At 57.5% G+C, this 8,915-nt stretch overlaps 1 long non-coding RNA gene across 1 annotated transcript; it reads left to right on the forward strand.

Moving 5' to 3' along the window:
• Positions 1–830: 830 nt before the first annotated feature.
• LOC129341098 (uncharacterized) lies at positions 831–1,594 on the forward strand. Its single transcript, XR_008598095.1, has 3 exons — positions 831–991; positions 1,180–1,320; positions 1,509–1,594. It is a non-coding gene; the product is annotated as an uncharacterized LOC129341098 (long non-coding RNA).
• The last annotated feature ends 7,321 nt before the right edge of the window (positions 1,595–8,915 follow it).

The raw sequence follows: 8,915 nt of genomic DNA on the forward strand, positions 1-8,915 counted from the left end.
TGGACTGCTGAACATGCTGGTTTCAGCCCACCATGTTACCACTGTTCCCAGGAAGTCACGCGAGACGGGGCTCTCTGCCCAGGGGTGGCATCTGGCAAGAGAACTGCCCCGACCTTCGAAGCCACATCCCCATGAAAAGAATATTGGGTTGAATCCAGCCACTTCCAGCCCCCTTCCCTCAGTCTCACCCACTTCCCTTACATCCAACATTGGCCATGCCGCATGGCTGCAGAATCCCCTGGAAACCCATTTTTGCGTCCAAAAATGACCCGGTCTCCCTTTTTCTGCAAGCAGAGAAGCTGCTTGAATCCACTCTATAACGTGGAAGAGCACTCCCATGCGACAAAAGATGCATGTATCAATGAATGTATCAACGCATTTCTATCTCACCGTGTCCACACCCCACTACTAGTCCGCCACGGCAAGGACCAAAGTTTGTAAGGGTCCATTATAGGTCAGTGTGGCTTGAGATTGCTATTCTTGCATTGTCCATTCAGTGCATAGTGTGTGAATGTTGCACCAAAGCACTCATAAGTTACAGGCCCCAGAAGCCATCCATTATCCTCACAAGGAAAAACATACACGCTGGCCTGCATAGGGTTGACAACTCCATCTCCAACCTGTGCCCCGACACTCCACCACGGCCAAAGCTGATCCCACCGTGTGAGACGTGATGGACCTCTCGTTCCAAGGGCAATTGTGCACAGTCTGTGGGCAATATATTGGTGGGCACACACGCACTCCTCTGATCTCCCACGCCCACAGAGATGGCTGCCAAGAGTAACCACCTCCCCGCCCATTGCACTTGCAGCAGTCCAGAGGGGGATAGAGCGCGCAAGGCCACAGGTGCGCGAGGAGGAGGAGGAGGAGGAGGTAGAGGAAGCGAGGCCTGCGCCAGAGGAACTTCCCCCACCTGCTGTCGAGGAGCAAGAGGAGGGTGTGCCCGAGGGATTGGAGGCACCACCAGAGCCACCGGCCGAGCAGCCCCAAGGTAGGTGCTGGCGTGGGCACAACAGCAACCACCGGAGGCCGCTTCTGAAAAACCCCGGGGAGCGCAGGACACGCGCCACTCCATGCGATGGCATGAGTGGGCACACCTGCACAGCGAGCGGTGTCGGCTGGACTGCCAACATTGGAAAGATTAACTCCTGCGGTGTGTTGTGTCCTACTGTGTTGCAGATGCTGGGATGGGCAGAGACCTGGCCATTCGGGAGGCAGCTCTGGGGGAAGACCCTGGCGGCAGGCGTGGGCCACAACAGAGCCGGCTGCGCCGACCTGTGGTGGAGGCACCACCAGAGCCACCGGCCGAGCAGCCCCAAGGTAGATGCTGGCGTGGGCACAACAGCAGCCACCGGAGGCCGCTTCTGAAAACCCCCGGGGAGCGCAGGACACGCGCCACTCCATGCGATGGCATGAGTGGGCACACCTGCACAGCGAGCGGTGTCGGCTGGACTGCCAACATTGGAAAGATTAACTCCTGCGGTGTGTTGTGTCCTACTGTGTTGCAGATGCTGGGATGGGCAGAGACCTGGCCATTCGGGAGGCAGCTCTGGGGGAAGACCCTGGCGGCAGGCGTGGGCCACAACAGAGCCGGCTGCGCCGACCCGTGGTGGAGGCACCACCAGAGCCACCGGCCGAGCAGCCCCAAGGTAGGTGCAGGCCTGACGTGCATCCGCCACTCAATGAACAGGCAGTATGTGTCTCACCGATCAATATAACTTTATTGTTTGAACACCCAACATTTGAAGGACAACTTCAAGAGTCACAGGCCACAGGCGTGGGCCACCCGGGCACCACCAACCCTCATAACTTGAAGCGCATAACTGTTAACCAAACGTGACCTCAAACCAAACAGCATAACTCTAACCAGATCAAAATTGCATGAATTCTCAACCGACAGGTCATCCCATGCTTTGACTGCACACTTATGACCAGCCCCAATTTGTTCTCAGTTTCTAGCGTTCGCGAGGCTCCACCAACAAGCGCGCCCCATGAAGGCCCCTCTACCAGCAGTATGTCAGGGCCACCAGCGAGCAACCCTCAGGGGACGGACAACGTCCTGAACGCCATTGAGGCACTGGAGGGCCGAATCATGAACACCCGTGAGTGAGTTGGGCTTCGGGTTCGGGCGGGAGTGTGGTGAGGCCGAGGTGTTCATCATCTGCTTGGTTTTTTTCCAGTGAACAATGTGCAGAGCAGACTTGACACCGTGGAGCGCCTGCTCCTCTACCAGGGAAGGAAGCACAGGGCACTTGAGAGGCGTGTTCGGGCACTGGAGCAGCAGTTGTCCGCACAGCAGTCGACTGCAAGGGAGCAGTGAGATGACGGGGGGTGGGGGTGTTTCCATTCGATGCCTGTTGCAGCACTTATTTGTTGAAAAATAAAGTTTTTGGGTTTGTTGAATGCCTCGTTGTCCCTGTTTTGGTGCATTGGTGGGAGCCGGGAGTGGGAATTCATGCTTTTGAGAAGGGCGCCTACAAGGTGAGGCGATCCCTGGACCTGCCAACACAGGAGCGTCTTGGCACACCTTGCCTCGGCTGAGGAGGAGGGGCAGGAGGCTGGCTGATTGTTCCCTCGTCCAATTCTCCCTGAGCTGGCGTCGCAGGCTGGGTGTTGGTCACTACCGGTACAAGGGGTGGCCTTTCTGGAGCGGGCGCCACCGGTTCCTGTCGCCGGAGCATGGCCTCTCCAAGTGTTTGCAGCGTGCTGACGGCTGCACGCATCACTTCCAGGTTCTGGTTCCAAGCGCTCTGGAACATTGCCTGCTCCTGACGAGTGGCCTCCATGAACTCAGCCCGCCACATCTGAGCCTCGGACTGCTCCCTTCTCCGCTCGGCAATCTCCTCGCGGTGCAGATCGGCTGCCTGGCTCATCATTTTCTCGGCCACCTCGGTGCTTCCCTGGGTCCTCCGCTTACGGTGCCTGATTGCTGAAAGACGTGTGCCAGGAGACAGCTGGGCAGCGGCAGCGGGAAGGCCTCCTGAGGGGGAGAGAACAGCAGCAAGGTCAAGGCACCAATCAAGTCGAGGCCTCCCCATTTCCCAGTCTGGGGGGGGGCACAGACCTTGGTCGGCCAGCCGTAGGGACTGATGCCTCCAAGGCCCGGCCTCACAATGGGGGACACTGGGGTACCTGGTGAGCCGCTGCTCGGGGAGGGTGGGCTGTTCTCCTTTCCAGAAGTGTCCTCCGCACCGCTGGCAGTGCCCGCCTCAGTCTCATCTGCGCAGAAGGCAACATTATCAGCGGACTGGGGAAATACTACAATGGCTGCCCCACAGAGTGCCTATGTCCCAGAGCCCACACCACCCTCTGCCCAGGCCAGCCTGGGCAGCGCTTGCAGGGGATTCTCTCAGGGGCAGTGGGCCCGAGAATCACAGTTTGGCCGGGGGAGGGGGGCCTGGCCTGTGCCCAGGGCGGGGGGGGGGGTTCAGTCATGGCTGCCAGGAAGAGAGCCATGCAGCCCCAGAGAATCACGGCATGGCCTGGGGAGGGGAGAGTCTGGCCCGCCCCACAGAGTGCCTATGTCCCTGAGCCCACACCACCCTCTGCCCAGGCCAGCCTGGGCAGCACTTGCAGGGGATTCTCTCAGGGGCAGTGGGCCCGAGAATCACAGTTTGGCCGGGGGAGGGGGGCCTGGCCTGTGCCCAGGGCGGGGGGGGGGGGTTCAGTCATGGCTGCCAGGAAGAGAGCCATGCAGCCCCAGAGAATCACGGCATGGCCTGGGGAGGGTAGAGTCTGGCCCGCCCCACAGAGTGCCTATGTCCCTGAGCCCACACCACCCTCTGCCCAGGCCAGCCTGGGCAGCGCTTGCAGGGGATTCTCTCAGGGGCAGTGGGCCCGAGAATCACAGTTTGGCCGGGGGAGGGGGGCCTGGCCTGTGCCCAGGGCGGGGGGGGGGTTCAGTCATGGCTGCCAGGAAGAGAGCCATGCAGCCCCAGAGAATCACGGCATGGCCTGGGGAGGGGAGAGTCTGGCCCGCCCCACAGAGTGCCTATGTCCCAGAGCCCACACCACCCTCTGCCCAGGCCAGCCTGGGCAGCGCTTGCAGGGGATTCTCTCAGGGGCAGTGGGCCCGAGAATCACAGTTTGGCCGGGGGAGGGGGGCCTGGCCTGTGCCCAGGGCGGGGGGGGGTTCAGTCATGGCTGCCAGGAAGAGAGCCATGCAGCCCCAGAGAATCACGGCATGGCCTGGGGAGGGGAGAGTCTGGCCCGCCCCACAGAGTGCCTATGTCCCTGAGCCCACACCACCCTCTGCCCAGGCCAGCCTGGGCAGCGCTTGCAGGGGATTCTCTCAGGGGCAGTGGGCCCGAGAATCACAGTTTGGCCGGGGGAGGGGGGCCTGGCCTGTGCCCAGGGCGGGGGGGGGGGGTTCAGTCATGGCTGCCAGGAAGAGAGCCATGCAGCCCCAGAGAATCACGGCATGGCCTGGGGAGGGGAGAGTCTGGCCCGCCCCACAGAGTGCCTATGTCCCAGAGCCCACACCACCCTCTGCCCAGGCCAGCCTGGGCAGCGCTTGCAGGGGATTCTCTCAGGGGCAGTGGGCCCGAGAATCACAGTTTGGCCGGGGGAGGGGGGCCTGGCCTGTGCCCAGGGCGGGGGGGGGGGGTTCAGTCATGGCTGCCAGGAAGAGAGCCATGCAGCCCCAGAGAATCACGGCATGGCCTGGGGAGGGGAGAGCCTGGCCCGCCCCACAGAGTGCCTATGTCCCTGAGCCCACACCACCCTCTGCCCAGGCCCGCTTGGGTAGCCCCCACCCGGCCCCTCACCTGTTCCTGCCAGTCCACTTAAGGTCGCGTCAGGATCATCCCCGTGCTCCAGGAGGTCTTCTTCCTCGAAGCCAATGTGCCCTGTTAATGGAAACAGACCAGCATCGTCAGAACGGATCTCCTCTCCCCAAGCCCGAATGGCCCCCCAACACCGGAATCCCTCACTCCACCCTGCCCCCACCTACCGCTTGGGAAAGGGGTCGACGTCCTAAGATGGTCCGCATTGATGGTGACCAGGTCATGGCTGAAAAGCTCCTCAGAGCCCTCCAGAAGGTCCATTGGGTCTGGCCTCGTCCTGCCCTCCACCTCCAGCACAATACTTCTTGCAAGCCGCTTTGGGTTAACACTCGCATCCCCCCTCAGAATGCTGTCGAGCTCCCTGAAGTAGGGGCAGGTTGTAGGCGCGTTCCCAGATCGACCATTGTGTGCCATCACCTTCTTGTACTCCAGGCGCATGTTTTTGGTCTTCGAGCGGCACTCTGTAGCCGACCGCTTGTGGCCCCGCTCAGCCATCTGCCTCGAGATTTTCTCGAAGTAGTCCAAGTTCCGGTGGGTGTTTCTCAGAGCTTCCTGGATCTTCTCCTCACCCCAGAAGTGTAGGAGATCCATAATCTCTCTGTGTCTCCAGGATACTCCCCGCTTCCCAGCAACTGCCCCCCCGCTGGCCATGCTGCTCCAAATACCCACGTATGCAACAAACACCGGCGTTGGCTACTGTGCTTTCGAGTTGGGAATTCTCTCGTCCCTAGGATGGGGCCCCTCAAAGCTCCTCAAATCAGCGTGCAAGGGAGTTCAGGTCAAAGGTCGACAATACGTGGCGTTGCGGGATTCTTTGAGAGGAACAAAATGGCGACCGCACTAAAAACGAAGAAGAGGCGAAGAAGCGCAAGTGCGCCTTTTGAGATGTTTCGCAAGATCGATAAATGTTTTCTGGGAAACAAAAAAAAATTTCCAGCCGCACGGAGAAAGGCAAGAATGGCAATTCCTTGCCGTTCTTTGCCGAAGTGCGCATTTTCGCACGTCGATCAACGCATTCCCGTTCTTGCGCAAATTGCGCCCGGTTTTTTAAAAAAAAAATGGCCTCGCCATCGGCCCGCGGGGGGGAAAGGGGCAGGCCTCTGAGCGGTGACGGGGCGTCGCGAACAGTACAAACCCGTACTCGGATGTTCACACCGGCAGCCTATATCACGGAACAAGGCGCCATGAAGCGCAGGTAAGATGGGACGGGATATAACGGGTGTGAACGGGTTTGAACGGTGAAAAAGCGAAAGCACTCGCTTTATTAGTGCCCATCTGGAATCGGCCAGAGTCTCTCTACATGAGATGCCTTGGTGCATATTTGTCTGGTGTAGAGAGATGCAATATTAGTCGGGAAGTGTAGTTTAAAAAGACAGAGAAGGTGGAGATTGCTCCTCAGAGGGTTTGTTAATTTCATCTTTGTCTCCAGAAGGCTCTGTCAATTTCACCTCTCCCATCTAAAAGTGTGTGGTATCGCAACCAGAGGGCAGTGAGGAATGGAAATGGGCTGGAGCTGCCTTCTGGAGCCAGGCTTGGACCTGGAGAGGTTCTAATGGGCTGAGGTTTCCCTTCTGGCATTTCACAGCCCCTTCAGACAGCTCCAGTGTATAGCAAAGCCTTTGCCCTGCCACCCATTCTGTCTTTTTAAAACCATCCTTCCCAGCTAACATTGCATCTCCCAACACGTGTTCTTCATGGGTCAGATGTCTCGTGTAGAGAGACTCAAAGTCAGAACGGACTCCTATGAAAGGTTCATCCTGCTGTGCTAAGGGTTGTAGAAGGCAGAGGGAGAAGGTAGGACCCCTCTCCTTCTGAAGGATCCCTTTGAGTTTTCCTGTCAGTTCTAAAGAAAGTAGATGCAGCTCAAGAACACGAGGCTGCTGTGGAAATTGGCAGCCTCGTGACAAGATCTCCCCACCCTGCCTTTTGTAAGGCCTAGTTCAGTTTTGCAGTGATGTTGGATTAAATGTGATGGAGAGAAGTAGAAGGAGGGGCTCCTGCCGTAAATGGCGGCAGCCCCGTGCTCATTCTGCCTTGAAAGGGAGGCGGGAGGGACTGCCTTGCACTGGACCAACCAATTCTGCCTCACTTTTGAGTTTTCTTGCCAGTTCTAAAGAGAGAGGGTGCAGCGGGAAAACACGAGGCTGCTGTGGAAATTGGCAGCCTCGTGCTGAGATCTCCCCGCCCTGCCTTTTGTAAGGCCTAGTTCAGTTTTGCAGTGATGTTGGATTAAATGTGATGGAAAGAAGTAGGAGGGCTCCTGCCCTTTTTGGCGGCAGCCCCGTGCTCATTCTGCCTTGAAAGGGAGGCGGGAGGGACTTCCTGGCAGGTCCAGGCAATTCTGCCCCACTTACCAGGCGTGAGGTCATCATAGCCATGTGTTGCCAGCGATTGTGCGTGCTGCAGCCACCTGAGTTGCTTAGGATCAAGTTGCCCTGCTCCCCCTCCCCATCTCTTTGAAGGCAGATTCGCCCTCCACCTTATAAAAACCGATTTGTAAAGGGAACAAAGGGAAAGCCAGCGCTCTTTCCTCCAGTCGTGCCTTCCTCCCTGTCAACACGACCCTGCAGAGCACAGCGAAAAACCAATAAACAGATCTTTGAGGTGGAAAAGGGCAACCGGAGGTCGTTCCAGGAAATCCTTGCAGGGCCCGGGCGACTTAACTTGAAACGTGTCCAGAACCAGGCCTGCACGCTCCCACTCGGGGCTGGGCTGTTTCTTGTTCTTTTTTGCTTTCACCCTAAAGAGGAAACTCTCAAGAGAAGACAATTTCTTCCTTTCACTTCCCCCTCTTTGCCACATCTGAAAGTCACAGGGGAAGAAAGGCGGCTAAAATATAGATTTCGGCTGAGCCAAGAGCCGCAGCTTCAGCGGCTCTCAAGAAACATGGCATAAGAACCTCCATTCCTCCTCTGCCAAAAGCTTTGGCAAGCGGGCCGACTCTGTGCTTCTCTTTTCAAAAGAGCAATTGGGTCCCCTGCTCTTTCTTGCAGGGAGGGTGCATGGGGCATGCTCATCGGGCATCGATGCCAGGTTGCCAGCCTCGTCTTGCCCTCTTGGAAACAGCTGGCACGGAATTACTCCGTTCATGCAGGTGGAAGTTCCATGGGCAGCTTTGACCAGATCTGTTGTCCTGTGAGCAAACGTTACTGAAACCTTGATGGCATTTTTGTAGCATGTGATGTAAGGTCCAAGACTGAGCAGGAAGGGAGTAGCAGAAATCCTGGCACACCCCCTGCCTCCAAAAGCAAGCAGCGTGTCCTTGGCGTCCTCTCCCTCAAAAATGCCTTCAAATTCTTTTATTGCTTACCAGAATATTTGTGTCTATCTTCTGCATATAATAGGCGGGGGTGCAGTACCTAGTAGCCACCAGCCATTAAGGCAAGGCTACTGGATAGTTTTGCCCAGGGCTTTTTTTCTGGGAAAAGAGGTGGTGGAACTCAGTGGGTTGCCAGCAGAGGGGGCAACTCCTGGCGGGAGGTGGTGCCCCTGGTATCACATGCGCACGCACAAAGTGTGCGCATGTTCCCAGGACCGCGCAATGAAATCACTTTGGGTCAGCTGGAACAAGGGGGGAGTTTTTTAAAGTTTAAATAGCCCTCGGCGAAAATGGTCACATGGCTGGTGGCCCCACCCCCTGATCTCCAGACAGAGGGGAGTTGAGATTGCCCTTCATTTTCAAGCAGTTCCGGGACTCCGTTCCACAGCGTTCCACCTGAAAAAAGCCCTGGTTTTGCCAATCTCCAGGTGAGGCCTGTAGTTCTTCTGGGATTGCAGCTGTTCTCTAGCGTACAGAGATCAGTTCCCCTGGACAAAATGGCTGCTTCGGATCTTGGACTCTCTGGAGGTCCCTCCCCTCCCCAAACTAGGCGCTCTGCAAGTTCCACCCCCCGCTCTCCAGGAATTTCCCAAGTCAGAACCAGCAACCGTGCGTGCTATATTTTCATCTGGGACATACTCGAGGATATGTAATTGTCCGTACTCTGAAACTCCAGGGAGGAAGGAGGAAGTGTTGCCTCTTACCAGTCCTAGTAAGAGGAACTGGAACCATCCTCTATTTTAGGACTTCTTTCTGTGGCTGCATACCCTCCTGCTGCCCCTGTTTACCAGAGGGGGGTGTTTCAGATATCT

The sequence above is a fragment of the Eublepharis macularius genome, chromosome 13 (assembly GCF_028583425.1).
Source record: "Eublepharis macularius isolate TG4126 chromosome 13, MPM_Emac_v1.0, whole genome shotgun sequence".
Classification (NCBI taxonomy): domain Eukaryota; kingdom Metazoa; phylum Chordata; class Lepidosauria; order Squamata; family Eublepharidae; genus Eublepharis; species Eublepharis macularius.